Source organism: Arachis ipaensis, chromosome B9 (assembly GCF_059453495.1).
Source record: "Arachis ipaensis isolate K30076 ecotype BB chromosome B9, ASM5945349v1, whole genome shotgun sequence".
Lineage (NCBI taxonomy): Eukaryota > Viridiplantae > Streptophyta > Magnoliopsida > Fabales > Fabaceae > Arachis > Arachis ipaensis.
Genome location: NC_142444.1, coordinates 30,062,686 through 30,082,584, shown reverse-complemented (window position 1 = coordinate 30,082,584; position 19,899 = coordinate 30,062,686). Strand labels below are relative to the sequence as shown.

Sequence of the window (19,899 nt, the reverse complement as noted above, 5' to 3'; positions counted from 1 at the left end):
GCAGCATGGACAGCAAAGTAAAGCTATACAGAGTGAAGAATGGGAGATGGAACTTACCAAGATGATCGTGCTGATCTGAAGAAGCCAAAAGTTGAGGGAGACTTGAGCGAAGCAAGGAATTGTAGTGAAGGATTCGGAATGGAAAAGAAGAATGCGGGTGGAATGCGATGATGGTATGGAAAACTGGAAGGGAAACTAACCCGAGAAGCGCAAAAGGCAGGCGTAGCACGATCATTTCACGCGGGGTTTTGAATAACCCATTATGAGCATTAAATGCTTAGCGCGAAAAATGAGGCGAGAAGCGGTGCACCCCTAAAACGAAGAAGCTCACCGCGCAGGAGATGCGTTCCGAGCACGAGCGATGTAACGACCCAACTTCCAGTACGTCATGATCGTACCAAAAGTAAGGAGTTACTAACCTATTTCCTTTATTAACTATTTAATATTGAGCCTTTAGTTCGATATCGCGTTTCTATTTTATAGAAAATTCCAGAAAATTTTGTTTTTAATTATCAAAATCATATATCAAACATTTCAAAGTAATAATAATCACATAATTATTAATAATAATATCTGTTATACAAAAGATTTCAAATAAAACTCAGATACAAATCATATCCCTCTGTATAAAATAAAAATCTTAAGCAATAAGGGCGAGGGAACTCTATGAAAGCAAATTAACTCATACACTTAACTTATAAATAAATTCTATAATCGCCCGCAGCTTCAAATTGTGTCTTCGAACATGTGTCACTGAAAGGGGGAAGATTTTGGGGTGAGAACAAACCACACGTTCTCAGTAGGGAATGAGAATGCCGTAAAAGTAGTGATTAACATGCAAATAATTAACTTTGCTTAATAAAACTATCTTGGTCAAACCCTTTGAAATACTTTTTAATCTTACTTTAGGTAAATAATTACTTTCTTTAAATTCCTAAACCCAAAACAGATCTCAATCACAAAATTTGTCATATTAAATATCTTTCAGCCTCATAATTGATTCTCAGTCACAACAAACAGTTATTAATCATCTCTATACATTCACAGACGACTAGAACAAGTAAGAAACTCAATTCAACACACAAACAAATCACAATAAAATAAACAACACAATCACAGAGAAGTAATACAAGCAAATACAACCAAATACAAATGCACAACCACTATGATGCATGTCTGTCCTAAGCAGGCCATGAGCTCACGTGTTGGTTTACACCCTGCAGCCCGACATTACCTAGGAACAAGTCCCAGATATGGCTTCCCTTTGTGTCCTTAGTGTATATGTGTCGGTGGTAAGAATACCACTCCTTCGTGACTACCGGTAGTCGGCGCAAAGCCCGACCCCATAATATACGCACAAGGGGAAACAGTGATCCTCAGTTCGTGGGTGTCCTCGAGATCAATTCACAAACAATACAATGATCCTCAGTTCGTGGGTTTCCCCGAGATCAATACACAACAATACAATGATCCTCAATTCGTGGGTTATACCCGAGATCAACATATAACAGTTAGTGGGTTATTCCCGTAATCAATGATTATCAATTCGTGGGTTTTCTCGCATTTAAAACAAATAACAATTTATAGGTTTCCCTGAGATCAATGATCATTCATTTCGTGGGTACTTCCCGAATTTAACCAATTATCAATTCATGGGTTTTTCCCCGTAGGTAAACAACTAACAGTTCATGGGATTTTCCCGCCTTTTATCACTTTTCATTTTCCTTTCTAAAACTCAACAATCCATATATCAGTTCCCCATTCTCTTTTCCCCTTTAAATTCTTAATAATTTTCCTTAAACCTTTCTTAATTCCTCAGCCATTTGTCTATAAAAATCTTAATCGTCAAATCATTTCATAATTTCTACTTTAGCAAATCTTAACTCGAACCAACTTTAAAACTATTTTCCTGTTTAATTCTCTATCAAAAGACTCAAGAAAATAATCTTTCTCTTTACTATTCCAACTCAAATATTATAATATAAATTCGAGTAAACTACCATTTGTACCCACGAAAGTTGAAAACGCTGACATATCTACCATAGAAAAAAGAAATTACCATTTGTACCCATAAAAAATTGTTTTTACAGGCAAAATTATCCAAACCCTAAAAAATTATCTAAAATCCCTAAATTACCCTTATCTTCACCACCACACCACCTCCTTCACCCAATCACCTTTCTAACCCTAACCCTCTTCACCCAGCCACTACCCCTCTTCCTCTTTCTAATCTCAAATCCCACCACCACCCTCTTCACCCAGCCACCACCCCTCTTTTCCTTTCTAACACACTCTCACCATTACTTCCCACTCAGTCCCCACCGCTGCTCTAATGGCTCCTTGCCACACCCTCCTCTCTTTCATCCTCACAGTCACAGCAACGATTGCTGCCGCTTCCCCGGAGAAGAAGAGCACCTTCACGGTGCAAGTCCACCATGAATCCAAGCCCTCTATCTTCCCAATCCACAAGCACTGGTACAAATCCTCTCTTGCTTCTAATATCAACCATGCCACTGCAGCTGAAACCACCCCCACCGCCGCCTCCGCCGCCGTCCTTCACACTTACGACACTGTCTTTCACGGCTTCTCAGCAAAGCTCTCACCTTTAGATTCCCAGAAGCTGGAATCCCTGTCCCACGTCATCGCAGTGATCCCGGAGCAGGTCCGACAACTCCACACTACCCGCTCGCCGCAGTTCTTGGGCCTTAAAACTGCCGACAGGGCCGGCCTCCTCAAGGAGATGGATTTCGGTTCAGATCTCGTCATTGGAGTCATTGACATCTGTCCTGACAGAGAGAGAGAGGGTTGGCGCTGTTTCTCCCAACTGGAAGGGCAGCGGCGGTGGTGGTTCTACGACGCAGAAAGAGGTGAAGAGGGTTGGATATAGCGGCGATAAGGTAGCGTGAAGAGGAGGGTCTCTGACGCGGTAGGCTCTGGATTGAGGCCGATGGTGATGGTGGCGAGGAGAAGCTGGCGCGGTGCTCCTGGGATGGCGAAGGTCCGCGACGTTGCTAGCCGAGAAAGGTGAACGATGATGAGGAGGGTGAGACGTTGGTTTGTGGTTGATGCTGGGATTGGGTGGCTGAGAACATTGAGAGAGAGAGGAGGGAGGAAGAAGATGATAGTGTGAAGATAAGGGTAATTTAGGGATTTTAGATAATTTTTTAGGGTTTGGATAATTTTGCCTGTAAAAATAATTTTTTATGGGTACAAATGGTAATTTCTTTTTTCTATGGGTAGATATGTCAGCGTTTTCAATTTTCGTGGGTACAAATGGTAGTTTACTCTATAAATTCATAAATCTCTAAAAGGTAATCCTTTACTTTAAGCCCAAATCATAACTTTTTTCTTTATTGAATCAAACTCAAAACATAATTTCTTTTTAAATAACTCAAATTCGAAACATAGACCTTTCCTTGGTAAATCGAACTCAAAATATTATAATTCTTCTCTTAACTAAATAAAACTCAAGTAATATAATTTTCCAAATTCAAAGCTTCTAAAATAACTTTTCAAATAAAACCTCAGATTTTTTATAAAATTTCGGCAGCACCTTCCCTAAAACTCGGACTTAACCACCCTTACGGGTTCCCTTTTTCTTAACAATTCAACAATCCTTTCTCAACAATTATCAAATAGAAGATTCTCAATCAATCAGAAATTCACAACTCATGATAAATAGTATTTCAATTATACTCTGCGATTCCCACATAATCTATTAATCCAATTCCATTCTTACCAATTCATAACTAGTTTTCACATAATCCATCAATAACTTCCATTTCATCAATTCATCAATTATTTTAACCAAAGGATTAACAGTTTTTCACTTTCCAAATACCCAAAACATATTATCACCTAACTTAACCAAAATCTTAGCAATATTGACACCAAAACACCCAAATTATGTATTATTCACAAAAGCCCAGTTCTCTTACAACCAACTGCTATGTTTTCCAAAAAAAAAAATTTAACTCCATATCCAATTATCACAAGTTATCCTTATACTTTTTAGAGTTACTGTTTTTATCTTTAAATTCAGATTTCATAAGATAAATTTAATAATCAAGCTTCAATCTTTCAACAATTCTCAAACTTAATTCTAATTAATCACGAATCAACATTAACATGCATCAAAACCAATTCCAACCAGTCGCAAGTCAATTTCACAGCCATTCCGACATATCAGATTACTAAAATCAACAGCAAACACTTAGTCTCAATAATCAAAATATAGCCACAACTCAAACCATCATCACAATGATCCCAAACCAAACACAAATCCAACTCAATTCATCAATTATCAATACGACAATTTTTCAATAGTTAACTCATCAAATTTCAATTTAACAAGTATTTTCAAATAGATCACTATTCACAACCACATTTCAACCAATTCAGCAATATCATATAAAATCAGAATTTTTCAACAAAGCCATCAAAATCAAAAAACCAATATCAGTCACAGCATTAACCAAAATTAATCTTGTCAAATTAATTACTCACAATAACAAAACCCAGTAACATTCATAGCCATAACCTAAACTCATTAAACTAATTAAATCACTAGAATATCATCTCAATATCAAACTTAATCCAAATTTCACAACCTCAAACTAAGCTTATTCTTATCAATTAATCATATTTATGAATTATTTACAATTACTCACTAAACCTCATTAGCATTCATAATTTAAAACTGTTAATTTTAAAATAAATCCCCTACCTCAATGTCGCATTAACAACGCAATCAAACCAAACAGCAGCCTCGGTGACATTTTTCCTATGAGTTCCCTTCCTCTGGCAACAACATAGCAGCTCGGAGCCTACGTAGCAGCATCAGAATCATCAAGAGCAGCTCCAAAAATTGGTTCCTAGCGACTCCAATGGCAGTATCCACGGCGACAGAGACTCCGGTAACTACGAAAATCACAAGCAGAAGCAGAACAAAGGACAACAATGAGCAGAAGCAAGGACGAATTACATCAGAATCAAAACAGCAACTTCAGTGTTTCAACTAGTACCAACGGCGGACTTTACTCACGGCGGTGGCGATGAAGGGCACAAACGATGGCACTGGAATGATGGCGACAGAACCCTCGCGGTGGTGGCTGTGGATCGGTGGCGACGGTGGCGTGGAACACAACTCCTTCTCTTCTTGGTGGTGACCCTGACTCTTGCGTTTCTCTCTCTGCTGGCCCTCAGATCCTTGTGGCTCCGTCCATCTCTGATTGTTTTGACCTTGATGCATGTTCCTGTTATAGCTTCCATTCCTTTCAACAATATTAGAACCAAACTCAAAGCGATAGGGGTGAGAACTCATAGTAGCTAATAAAAATTAAAAACGAAAATAAAAACAAATAAACAGGTAAAAGAAAATATTTACAAAAATCAATAATAAGGCACACAGTTGCAATTTTCCGGCAACGGCGCCATTTTGATGAACTGAAGATTGATGGTTTAGAATTCACAATAAATTCTCGTTGCTAGTATAGTTTCTAAACCAAGAAATAATCCTTTCATACAAAAACTCGTTTGTCACTTAAGCAAACCCAATAAAATTTATAACCGAAGTATTCAAACCTCGGGTCGTCTTCTCAAGGAATTGCAGGGAAGTATGATTTATTATTGGTTATGGAAAAAGTATATTTTGTTTTGGATTTTTAAAATAAGGAACAAGTAATTTAAATGGCAAGAAAAATAGATTAATAATTAGAAAAATCTATTGGCAAGGTATGAGAACTGGAAATCCTATCCTAGTTATCCTTATTAGGAATGATGAGAATTATTATTGCTCCCACTTAGTTAATCCTTACTAAATAAAGGAAAGTCAAGTCGACTAATTAATTTGATCCTCAAGTCCTAGTCAACTCCTGTGGAAAGACTAGCTTTAGAACGATCCAAATCAATTAGCAATTCCCAAATCTCAATCAACTGCTGAGTTTGATAACTCAAGTGTCACTAATTACTTAACCAAAGCCAAAAGGAAAAAATAAATCTAAATTAAATTGAAAGCATCATAAATAGAATAAAACAATCCTTAATCTGAAATACCTCAAATTGCATTAAATAGAATATTCAAATCTTAACATGAAGAGTTCATAAGCCAATTGGGCAACATAAGTCAAATACAAATAAAAGCATTAGAGTAAATAAAAGTAAAAGAGAAACATAAATTAAAGAACATTGAACCTGTGATTGAAGAGAAGTAGCCTAATCATAATAGAAATCCTAAATCCTAATCCTAAGAGAGAGGAGAGAGCCTCTCTCTAAAAACTACATCTAAAACCTAAAATTATGTGAATAATGAAGTTTCTGAATTCTTCTTGTTGATTTTCCCATTCTCTGGCTTCTATTCTGTATTTCTGGGCTTGGATCTGGGCCAAAAAAGGGCCCAGAAATCGCTGAGGGCATTTTCTGTAGATTCCTGCACGTGGCGTCTGTCACGCGTGCGCGTGGGTCACACCTTCACGTCATTTGGAGTTTTTCCTTGTCACGCGTACGCGTCAGTCACGCGTACACGTCATTTGCATTCTGCTCAAGGCACGTGTTCGCGTCGTCCATGCGTACGCGTCGCTGCCATTTTGCGCTAGGCATGCGTCCGCATCATCCACACGTGCGCGTCGCTGCCTTTTCTTCAAAACTCCATTTTTGTGCTTTCCTTCTATTTTTGTATGTTTCCTTTCTGTCCACTAAGCCATTCCTGCCCTATGAGGCCTGAAAATACTTAACACACAAATCACGGCATCGAATGGTAATAAAGGATAATTGAATTTAATATTTTCAAAGTATAGGAAACATGTTTTCACATATATCATAAAATAAGGAAGGAATAGTAAAACCATGCAATTTACATGAATAAGTGGGTGAAGAATTGATAAAAACACTTAATTGAGCACAAGATGAATCATAAAATATGAGTTTATCAACCTCCCCACACTTAAACAATAGCATGTCCTCATGCTGAATCCAAGAGAAAGAGTGAAGGTAGAATGGTGGAATTTTATGCAATGTAATCTATCCTAAATGCAAGCTACCTACATGAATCATACAATTCTAATTACTATCCACCTATATATATAGAGCTTACATGTGGTTAATTTGATTTATATTTTCAAGGAATCATATATGCATAGCCAAGCCTAAATCATGTTAAAGCACTTTCACAATTGAGTTGTGTTAAATGAATTCACAAACTTGCAAGACAATTGATAATTAAATTTGGATATATGGAGATGAGCTATTGGACCCTCACTGGATTGGTGTTTACTCTCTAGTCACTCAGTGTTTGGGGTTGATCACTCTTACTCTTTTCTATTCATGCTTTCTAAAACTTTGTTCTTCATCTAAACAATCAACAATTATATAATGTATGCATACAAACATCATGAGGTCTTTTTCAAGGTTGTAATGGGGCCAAGGTAAAGGTGAGGATATATATGAGGCTAAGTGAGCTATAAATTGAATCCTTGATTAGTCTAAGATCTCACCTAACATATACATACTCTATTAAAAATTTAAAAATTATCCTAGTCTTCCCATAATTTTCCCACTTTTGTGTCACATACTCATGCACCAAGTTTATTTTGATTTTACCTCCATGTACATTGATTCCTTTACTAAACTTATTATTGGGGTGATTTTGTCCTCTTATTTATTTATTTAATTAAAAGGGATTTTTTTTAATCTTAAACACAATATTTTCAATGCACATGGTATTTTAATTATTTTGGTTTCGCATGAGCATGTTCCCAAATTTCTGATTATTTTATTAACTTAATACATTTTTCCTATCATCCCATGTTCCCATAAATTTTTCCACACTTAGTTGATGCACAATCTCTATCTTAAGCTAACCAAAGACTCAATTTGGAATTTTTAATTTGTTTTTCTGCTTAAGGTTAGTGATGTGGTTATAGAACAAAAGGGGGGTTAAAAGGCTCAAGGGGGCTAACAAGGGTGACATAAAAGGATATGTTTATTTGGGATAAGTGAGTAAACCACAAATAATGGCCTCAATCATATGCAGGTATGTATCTACATTCTATATTGGACATATAGATTGAAACAAAGTAAAGATTGCAAGCATAAAAAAAAAGTACGAAACACACAGGAATGAAATTTATGGTTAAAAACCATACAATTAAGCTCAAAAATTCACGGGTTGTGTGTTCTTTGGCTCAAAAACCATATATCAGTTATCTATGTCATTCAAGTAGAAATCAAGAGTTTCCATTCAACTTAATATGAATCTTAGAATGGCTTTTATAAAATTTAGTATTTTCCTTGAAAAATGTTGTCAATTAACCAACATTTATTGCTATATATATATAAGGTGTGTGGATTGTTGTGATTCTGTTATACTAAAGTTTCTAGTTTACTCTTTTTATTTTCAATTAAACCAAATTATCATATGCTAAAAGGGTAAACTAAGCTAATTAATCCATATTTTCTATATCACAACTTAATAAGCTAAAAGTGCAAACTAAACTAAATATCTAAGATATATACAAACCAAAGTGTAAAATAAAGTAAACAGAAATACAATAAAGGGAAAATGTGCAAGTACTGAAGGATAAATAAGATAAAAATAAAATAAAATAAAATACAGAAAATAAGCAAAATAGGATAAAAAGAGTTCGAAAGTGGTTCACCAAAAAGATTCACCAGAGATGGCGACCTCCCCACACTTAAATAATAGCATCGTCCTCGATGCTCAATCAAGCTGGGTGTGAAGAAGTGTCATCTCCGGAAGGATGTGCTGCTGGTGTCTCGGTGGTGGCCAGGGGGTCTACAGTCTCTATGAGTGTCGGAGAGTCTTCCTACTGAAGCGGAGGCTCTGTCTGTAGAGGAACCTCTGGATCTGCTGGCTGGATCTGATGGGGCTCCTCATGACGTGGTGCAGCCTGCTCAGGTCCTGCCTGCTCAGCCTCTACACGTGCCTCCTCCTCATGATCGTCCGCCTCCGCATCAGATGGCTCTGATGGTGTGTCAGGCTCAGAGGGGATGTCACTGTCGGATCGGATCATCAACTTTAAGTGCTCATAGCGTTGCTTGTTGCGACGCTCCATGATCCAGCCGTGCGAAGAGTCGGTGCACGAGGTGATAAATGGGCTCGGGAGCAGGTGAGGGTGCAGTGGTGGTGGCTGGGGCAGTAGGTGCTGAAGGGGCAGCAGAGGATGTGGCTACCTCAGCAGAGGCAATGAGAAATGGAGGTCGGTAGCCTAAAGCCTGGAACTTCCTGCTGTGAGGGATAATCTTCTTGCAGTTTGCGGCAGTTGGCTTTTCATCAGCAATCTCCCAGGGCACCTCAGCTCCGCGGCCCAACTAAGTGATCAAATATGGGAAAGGGAGGGTGCCTCTGACATGGACTATGGCCATGTAATACCGGATAAAGCGGGGAAGATATAAGTCTTTTCCCTCCATCACACACCAGATGAGGGTAATCATGGTAGCTGGTACCTCAGTCTCATGAGTGCTCGGCATCACGTAGTTACTTAGAATCTGCTGCCAAAGCCGAGCCTCATCGTTCAGGTAGATAAGCTTTATGCCATTTGGGTTTGTTGTTGTCTTACCCATGACCCAGGGGACAGTGGGATCAATAGCTATTCTCTGCTTCACTGCGTCCCAGTCAAACCTTATGAATCTCATATCCTCTTCAGCCTTCTGGTAACTATCTGGCTGATTTGATTTAGGTAGGAGCTGGAGGATTTCTTCAATTGCTTCTTCAGTAACCAGAATCTGTTTGCCTCTAAGCTGTACTGCATCCAGGGACATTTTGAAGTAGTTGCAGTAGAATTTCCTGACCCAGGATGAGTTGACTTTAGTCAAGTTCCTTTCCAAGAAGAACCAGCCTCTCTATTTAATTTGTTCTGAGGTGTATTGTTTGAGTTCTTCTGGAATTTTCAGGGTCTTTTCCAGGTATAGGTTCCTAGAAGATGCAAAGACCAGATACTTCATCTCACAGTATCTGTTGGCAAACTTTACTGGGTCTGTGGCAGGCACCAATTGATTAGCCTTTTCTTGCGGGATAAAGTTCTTTTCTCGCCAGGAATCATCATGGATGATATTCAATATAGAAGTAGAGGATTCACCTCTTTTCCTTTTGCCTGTGGTTGCCTTGCCCTTTCCTTTGCTTTTAGGGTCAGACATCCTGAAAAATAGAAATTTCAGGATACAGTTTAAGAACTAAAGCAGGAAAACAGGTAAGCAAATAGGAATTTATCAATTTAAGCATAGAGTGACAAAAGAGGCATAAAGTAGCAATATAAGCATGAATTGAGTTAAATAGATGTAAAATATTGGATTGTATGCAAGTTAAAAGTTGGAGAAGAAAAATTTACAATCCAAAATCTATGATGTGCGGAATTGTTGTTAATCAGGAAAAACAGTAATCATGCCTTGAAGTGGTTTTAAAGTGGTTAGTTGAAAGCTAATAGAGAAGTTAGAAAGTTAAAGTAGTTAAGAGTTAAAAATGAAGTTAAAGTAAGTGGCATGGTGTTTTGGTTCCCAATTAACTAAAATTGCACAAATTTGAATAACAAGTAACTCAAATTCAAGTAAATATTGCAGATTATTGATGATTAATCATAGAAAAGAATTGCAAAATTAAAGTAGAATCATCAATAATTTTATTTAAAGAATGAGGGAATAAGAAACAATAAGAAAGCTAGCCCGTGCATTCATTAATTGCTTTGGTTAAAACCATTTAGTGCAAAATTTGAAATTTCCAAAACTAATTCATGAATGGTAGTTGAGTGAAACAATTTGCTGAAAAAAATTGGGCAGCATTTCGTCTAAAAATTGGACAATCCCGGGTAATAAACAGCAGCCGAAATAGTTCATATGATAATAAGGTAGTGCAGAAAAGAGTAACAAATAGTAATTCATGAATTCAGAATAAACAAACTCAATCTGTATTAAGGAATAGTAAAGAGCAGCATATGAACAGCATTATCATCACAGCAAATTCAAAATTACGAAATAGATAAAACAATTAACAAGAACAGTGCAAAACCACATCCTAGCTACCTAACCACCTAAACTCCACTACGATCATGCATCTCTAACTATCCTAATTTTGAAAAAAAAATGCAACTAACTAACTGAAAGAGGAATCGTTGTTCGGCATAACCTGGTAGGTAGAGGAACAGAAATTGGGCTTAGAGAGATGGTGGTACTGTGGTAGTGGTGGCTGGCGATGCGGCGGCGCTGGGAGGTGGCACGGCGGCAGTTCGGTGGAGGCAGGGTGGTGCGGCGGTCTTGGTGAAGAAAGGGGGGTTACGGGGGGAAAGAGAGGAAGGGGTGAGGAGGATGAGAGCTGTGGTGGCGTGGTGGCCGGTGGGGGCGCGGCGACGGTGGTGGCGGTTCGGTGCTGGGGCTGGGAGGCAGTGGAGGGTTGAGGGTGGAATGGGAGAAGGATGGAAGAAGAAGAGAAAGTAGGAGGAGGGTTCTGCGAGGACGGCGCGGTGGTGGCGGCGCGGCGCGGTGGTGGTGGTGCGGCGACGGTGGTGGTGGGGTGGTGGTGCTGGTTGGTGGTTGCAGAGGGGAAGAGGGAGAGTGCAGAGGAAAAAGGGGGTTTTGGGACGCGAAAGGGGTAGGGTTTCGCGTCGAAGGGGATAAGTGTATTTAAATCCACGCGGGCGCGTGGATAACACGAACGCGTGGTTAGGGCGAGAAGGCAATGACACGGACGCGTCATTGACACGATCGCGTGATTGAGGGATAATGAAAGTGACGCGTACGCGTGAGGCACGCGTACGCGTCGCTCAGAGTTGTGCTAAACGCACAATTCCAGCGTCATTTTGGCACAACTCTCTGTTTCCATTTAGGGGGCAATGATTACTACGCGACGCGTATGCGTCGCCCACGCTTTCGTGTGGTATGTGTGAAGTGAAAGTGACGCATTCGCATCGTTGACGCGTTCGCATGGCCCAATTTGTGCCTAACGCATACCAGCCGCACGATTCTAACCCAACTTTCTGGGCGTTGGATTGTTACGTCGATTTCAAATCGACGCCCACGCGTGGCCCAGGTGCACGCATGGGGTGCATTTTTTTTATGCAATATGTAGTATGCAATATACCAGATGCAGTGCTAATATGGATGTTATGAATAATTCCAGGTTCAATAAAATAGAATAAAATAAAACTTAAAAATAAACAAAATGAAATAAAATTAAAAGTGAAAAAGGAACGATCATACCACGGTGGGTTATCTCCCACCTAACACTTTTGGTTAAAGTCCTTAAGTTGGACATTTGCTGAGCTCCCTGTTATAGTGGCTTGTGCTTGAATTCATCCAAAAATCTCCACCAATGTTTGGAATGCCAACAGCCTCCGGGGTCCCAAACAAGGCACGTAAAGCCCTTGAGTAGATCAAAGCAGGGGTTCAGGCTCCACGGGTGTTGACTGTCTAAATGAATCCCAGGATCCCAAACCTTGTTTTTGTATCCGCCATTGTTTCTATTTACATCTATCCAGCCGTGCGGTACGGAATTTGTATTCTCACTAAGATGACCAAACATCTTCTGAGACCCATGCAATCGAACTTGAGACCAATCCTTGGACGACAAATTGAAGCGTGGAACCTTATTGAATCTTGCATACCAGCTCTGAGTATAGACCATTTCTCTTTTACTCTTAAAGCCGCAAAGAGCTCTAAGCTGGCCATCTCTTTCAAGCAAACCATATTCAAGTGGAAAAGTAAAGATAAGGGATAAGGATTTTACCCACTTGAAATTTGTATTGGGTGGTAATGGCCTTGGAATAGGTGTTTCCAGTGGTTTTGCAAGCTCTACTCCCTTGTATTCTTCTGTGAATTCCTCTACTTCCTTGCAAACTTCCTCAACTGCAACCACGTCTTGATCAAAGTCTTCGATATCTTCCTCATCACTCAAGTCATAATTTGGAGGTTGAGAAAAGTCTACCTCCGCATCATCTTCGTATTCACTTGGGGAAGATTCTTCAATCTCAAAAAATTCACTTGCGGATGTAAGTTCATTACTAGGAGAACTTGACTCGTGATTATCATTATCAAGGAAACTCGCTTCTTGAGTTGTTCCGTCCAGTTCTTCATAAGATACCTGCTTTGGGGGTTGTGCACTATCCTCCTTAGCATCAATTGCAAATTTCTTGATGAAACTCTCCACAATTCTGGATTCCCATGGAGGTTCAGCATCTCCTAAGTCTTCAACCAATTCTTCTTCTTCGATAATTTCGGCTTTCTCCACTTGTTCCAGTACAAAATCATGCTCCTTATTGTCCATCGAAGTTTCTAGTATCTCCTTCATGCTACGTTCTTCATTAGATTGTCCACATGAAGCCATGGGGGTTCCTTGAGTGTCCGAACGTCTGAAAGGTAATCGATTGATCGCTTGCTCCAGTTGGTGAATAATTGCATGAAATTTTTCCACTGTTTCCTTGAGACGCTCCCGTGATTCTTGGGTTGATGGATATGGACATGGTGCATAGGGAAATGGTGATTCTTGGGAGTAATTGGATTGGAATTGGGGTGGATATGGGTTAGGGTCATATGGAGGTGAATGGTGGTAGGGGGCTTGTGAGTGTGGTAGTTCATAGCTATGTTGAGGAGGTGGTTTATGGGCATATGATGGCACTTATTGGTAACTACAAGGGGATCCACCATATCTATCATCTTGGTACGCACCTCGGAATGGCTCCTGACCATAGTAATTTGATGGGTGATGGTTGTCACGAAGGGGTCCAACATAACTATTGTCTCGACATGCATTGTTGAATGGTCGTCGTCCATGGTACTTTGGAAGGTTTTGTTGCCTAAAAGGTTGATCAGATCCTCGTGGCTCCGTCCATCTCTGATTGTTTTGACCTTGATGCATGTTCCTGTTATAGCTTCCATTCCTTTCAACAATATTAGAACCAAACTCAAAGCGATAGGGGTGAGAACTCATAGTAGCTAATAAAAATTAAAAACGAAAATAAAAACAAATAAACAGGTAAAAGAAAATATTTACAAAAACCAATAATAAGGCACACAGTTACAATTCTCCGGCAACGGCACCATTTTGATGAACTGAAGATTGATGGTTTAGAATTCACAATAAATTCTCGTTGCTAGTATAGTTTCTAAACCAAGCAATAATCCTTTCATACAAAAACTTGTTTGTCACTTAAGCAAACCCAATAAAATTTATAACCGAAGTATTCAAACCTCGGGTCGTCTTCTCAAGGAATTGCAGGGAAGTATGTTTATTATTGGTTATGGAAAAAGTATATTTTGTTTTGGGTTTTTAAAATAAGGAACAAGTAATTTAAATGGCAAGAAAAATAGATTAATAATTAGAAAAATCTCTTGGCAAGGTATGAGAACTAAAAATCCTATCCTAGTTATCCTTATCAGGAATGATGAGAATAGTTATTGCTCCCACTTAGTTAACCCTTACTAAATAAAGGAAAGTCAAGTCGACTAATTAATTTGATCCTCAAGTCCTAGTCAACTCCTGTGGAAAGACTAGCTTTAGAGCGATCCAAATCAATCAGCAATTCCCAAATCTCAATCAACTGCTGAGTTTGATAACTCAAGTGTCACCAATTACTTAACCAAAGCCAAAAGAAAAAAATAAATCTAAATTAAATTAAAAGCATCATAAATAGAATAAAACAATCCTTAATCTGAAATACCTCAAATTGCATTAAATAGAATATTCAAATCTTAACATGAAGAGTTCATAAGCCAATTGGGCAACATAAGTCAAATACAAATAAAAGCATTAGAGTAAATAAAAGTAAAAGAGAAACATAAATTAAAGAACATTGAACCTGTGATTGAAGAGAAGTAGCCTAATCATAATAGAAATCCTAAATCCTAATCCTAAGAGAGAGGAGAGAGCCTCTCTCTCTAAAAACTACATCTAAAACCTAAAATTATGTGAATAATGAAGTTTCTGAATTCTTCTTGTTGATTTTCCCATTCTATGGCTTCTATTCTGTGTTTCTGGGCTTGGATCTAGGCCAAAAGGGGCCCAGAAATCGTTGAGGGCATTTTCTGTAGATTCCTGCACGTGGTGTCTGTCACGCGTGCGCGTGGGTCACGCGTTCGCGTTATTTGGAGTTTTTCCTTGTCACGTGTACGCATCATTTGCGTTCTGCTCAAGGCACGCATCCGCGTTGTCCACGCGTACGCGTCGCTACCATTTTGCGCTAGGCACGCATCCGCGTCATCCACGCGTGCGCGTCACTACCTTTTCTTCAAAACTCCATTTTTGTGCTTTCCTTCTATTTTTGTATGTTTCCTTTCTGTCCAATAAGCCATTCCTGCCCTATGAGGCCTAAAAATACTTAACACACAAATCATGGCATCGAATGGTAATAAAGGATAATTAAATTTAATATTTTCAAAGCATAAGAAACATGTTTTCACATATATCATAAAATAAGGAAGGAATAGTAAAACCATGTAATTTTCATGAATAAGTGGGTGAAGAATTGATAAAAACACTTAATTGAGCACAAGATGAATCATAAAATATGGGTTTATCTGTCACTGAAAGGGGGAAGATTTTGGAGTGAGAACAAACCACACGTTCTCAGTAGGGAATGGGAATGCCGTAAAAGTAGTGATTAACACGCAAATAATTAACTTTGCTTAATAAAACTATCTTTGTCAAACCCTTTGAAATACTTTTTAATCTTACTTTAGGTAAATAATTACTTTCTTTAAATTCCTAAACTCAAAACAGATCTCAATCACAAAATTTGTCATATTAAATATCTTTCAGCCTCATAATTGATTCTCAGTCACAACAAACAGTTATTAATCATCTCTATATATTCACAGACTACTAGCACAAGTAAGAAACTCAATTCAACACACAAACAAATCACAAAAAAACAAACAACATAATCACAGAGAAGTAATACAAGCAAACACAACCAAATGCAAATGCACAACCACTATGATGCATGTCTATCCTAAGCAGGCCATGACCTCACGTGTCGGTTTACACCCTGCAACCCGACATTACCTAGGAACAAGTCCCAGATATGGCTTTCCTTTGTGTCCTTAGTTCATATGTGTCGGTGGTAAGAATACCACTCCTTCGTGACTACCGGCAGTCGGCGCAAAGCCCGACCCCATAATATACGCACAAGGGGAAACAATGATCCTCAGTTCGTGGGCGTCCCCGAGATCAATACACAAATAAAACAATGATCCTCAGTTCGTGGGTTTCCCTGAGATCAATACACAACAATGCAATGATCCTCAGTTCGTGGGTTATACCCGAGATCAACATATAACAGTTAGTGGCTTATTCCCATAATCAATGATTATCAATTCGTTGGTTTTCCCGCATTTAAAACAAATAACAATTTATAGGTTTTCCCGAGATCAATGATCATTCAGTTCATGGGTACTTCCCGAATTTAACCAATTATCAATTCATGGGTTTTTTTCCCGTAGTTAAACAACTAGCAGTTCGTGGGGTTTTCCCGCCTTTTATCACTTTTCATTTTCCTTTCTAAAACTCAACAATCCATATATCAGTTCCCCATTCTCTTTTCCCCTTTAAATTCTTAATAATTTTCCTTAAACCTTTCTTAATTCCTCAGGCATTTGTCTATAAAAATCTTAATCATCAAATCATTTCATAATTTCTACTTTAGCAAATCTTAACTCGAACCAACTTTAAAATTGTTTTCCAGTTTAATTCTCTATCAAAAAACTCAAGAAAATCATCTTTCTCTTTAATATTCCAACTCAAATGTTATAATATAAATTCACAAATCTCTAAAAGGTAATCCTTTACTTTAAGCCCAAATCATAACTTTTTTCTATATTGAATCAAACTCAAAACATAATTTCTTTTTAAATAACTCAAATTCGAAACATAGACCTTTCCTTGGTAAATCAAACTCAAAATATTATAATTCTTTTCTTAACTAAATAAAACTCAAGTAATATAATTTTCCAAATTCAAAGCTTCTAAAATAACTTTTCAAATGAAACCTCAGATATTTTATAAAATTTCGGCAGCACCTCCCCTAAAACTCGGACTTAACCACCCTTACGGGTTCCCTTTTTCTTAACAATTCAACAATCCTTTCTCAACAATTATCAAATAGAAGATTCTCAATCAATCAGAAATTCACAACTCATGATAAATAGTATTTCAATTATACTCTGCGATTCCCACATAATCCATTAATCCAATTCCATTCTTACCAATTCATAGCAAATTTCCACATAATCCATCAATAACTTCCATTTTATCAATTCATCAATTATTTTAACCAAAGGACTAACATTTTTTCACTTTTCAAATTCCCAAAACATATTATCACCTAACTTAACCAAAATCTTAGCAATATTGACACCAAAACACCCAAAGTATGTATTATTCACAAAAGCCAAGTTCTCTTACAACCAACTGCTATGTTTTCCAAAAAAATTTCAACTCCATATCCAATTATCACAAGTTATCCTTATACTTTTTAGAGTTACTGTTTTTATCTTTAGATTCAGATTTCATAAGATAAATTTAATAATTAAGCTTCAATCTTTCAACAATTCTCAAACTTAATTCTAATTAATCACGAATCAACATTAACAAGCATCAAAACCAATTCCAACCAGTCGCAAGTCAATTTCACAGCCATTCCAACATATCAGATTACTAAAATCAACAGCAAATGCTTAGTCTCAATATTCAAAATACAGCCACAACTCAAACCATTATCACAATGATCCCAAACCAAACACAAATCCAACTCAATTCATCAATTATCAATACGACAACTTTTCAATAGTTAACTTATCAAATTTCAATTTAACAAGTATTTTCAAATGGATCACCATTCACAACCACATTTCAACCAATTCAGCAATATCATATAAAATCAGAATTTTTCAACAAAGTCATCAAAATCAGAAAACCAATATCAGTCACAGCATTAACCAAAATTAATCTTGTCAAATTAATTACTCATAATAACAAAACCCAGTAACATTCACAGCCATAATCTAAACTCATTAAACTAATTAAATCACTAGAATATCATCTCAATATCAAACTTAATCCAAATTTCACAACCTCAAACCAAGCTTATTCCTATCAATTAATCATATTTATGAATCATTTGCAATTACTCACTAAACCTCATTGGCATTCATAAGTTAAAACTGTTAATTTTAAAATAAATCCCCTACCTCAATGTCGCATTAACGACGCAATCAAACCAAGCAGCAGCCTCGGTGACGTTTTTCCTATGAGTTCCCTTCCTCTGGCAACAACACAGTAGCTCGGAACCTACGTAGCAGCATCAGAATCATCAAGAGCATCTCCAGAAATTGGTTCCTAGCGACTCCAATGGTAGTATCCACGGCGGCAGAGACTCTGGTAACTACGAAAATCACAAGCAGAAGTAGAACAGAGGACAACAATGAGCAGAGGCAAGGACGAATTACATCAGAATCAAAACAGCAACTTCGGCATTTCAACTAGTACCAGCGGCGGAATTTACTCACGGTGGTGGCGACGAACGGCATAAACGATGGCACTGGAACGACGACGACAGAACCCTCGCGGTGGTGGCTGTGGATCGGTGGCGACGGTGGCGTGGAACACAGCTCCTTCTCTTCTCGGTGGCGACCCTGACTCTCGCGTTTCTCTCTCTACTGGCCCTCGACGGCGACGGCTCTAAGGGAGACGACGAGCAAGGACGACGGTGGCTCCTCGGACGACGACGCGCGTGACGGATCCAACGGCGGTGGGAACAGCCGAGACGACGGTGACCGTAGCGGCTCAACGACCCCTTGGGAGCTCCTTCTCCTTTCTCGCGTGATGACGGCAACCACTCAGTAGAGGCGACGGCGCAGGCGAGACGCGGCGGTGGCGGCGAGCTGGACAGTGCAGAGTGCGGCTCCCTCTACTTCTCTGATTCCAAGCTCTATCTCTTCTCCCTTTCCATTTCTGCCTTTCTTTCTCAGCTACGTGGGTGTTGTATGACTGTTAGGGGAAGGAAGTGTGGCCAACGGCTGCTGCTAAGGAGAGTGGGGGAGGGTTAGGGTTTCTTAATTAATTTGGAAATTAGGGTTTCTGATTCAATTTGCAAATTAGGATTAGAAATTAGGAATTTTATAAAGGAATATGGATAGATATGAATATATATTTTGATAAAATTGGAGGGTAGAGTAATTTTAAAACCAAATATACTCTCTTAAAAATATTTAAGAACATTATTTATCAACATATTGCTAAGTTGAATTAATTGTTTCTAATTTAAATTATAAAATAAGCATATTAATCACATTTTCATAAAATATAGTTTAGACTCAATATTAATTATTCAAATTAAATTATATAACTTTTTATTATTTTTCTATCACCAAAACTTTAATTTCAAATTGTAAAATAACTAATAATAAAAATTGTACAAAAATATTAATTGACTTAAACTTAAAGTATTTATAAATATCAATCTAATCATTTTTAATAAAATCATTTTCTAGAAGTTCAAATTAATAACATAATTCATTCAAAATAGAATTTATTTAAATTAAATTATACAAATCTTCTTATTTTTCAATTATCAAAATTATAATTTCAATTATACCAAATATCTAATAAAGATTATATAAAAATTCTAATTAATTTAAACTTCAATTATCATGAAACTCCATTTAATTACCTTTAGTAAAATAATTTTCTTAGAATAAAATTATCAACAAATAACTAATTATTTGATTTTCAAAAACTAGGGTTATTACAAGCGACCGGCTGGTGCCGTTGCCGGGGATCGAACTCGGGTCGTCCGCGTGACAAGCGGAAATACTCACCACTATACTATAACACCACTATACTATTGCGGCCCAGCCCAGCTGGCCTCATAGCCGACCCAGCCAAACACTCAATCTCGCCCG

At 38.0% G+C, this 19,899-nt stretch overlaps 1 long non-coding RNA gene across 1 annotated transcript; it reads right to left on the bottom strand.

Annotated features, from left to right (window-relative positions):
* Positions 1-14,646: 14,646 nt before the first annotated feature.
* On the bottom strand, positions 14,647-19,089 carry LOC110266232 (uncharacterized). Its single transcript, XR_002353308.2, has 3 exons — positions 18,505-19,089; positions 18,187-18,380; positions 14,647-16,211 (listed from the first exon to the last, which is right to left on the bottom strand). It is a non-coding gene; the product is annotated as an uncharacterized LOC110266232 (long non-coding RNA).
* Positions 19,090-19,899: the final 810 nt, after the last annotated feature.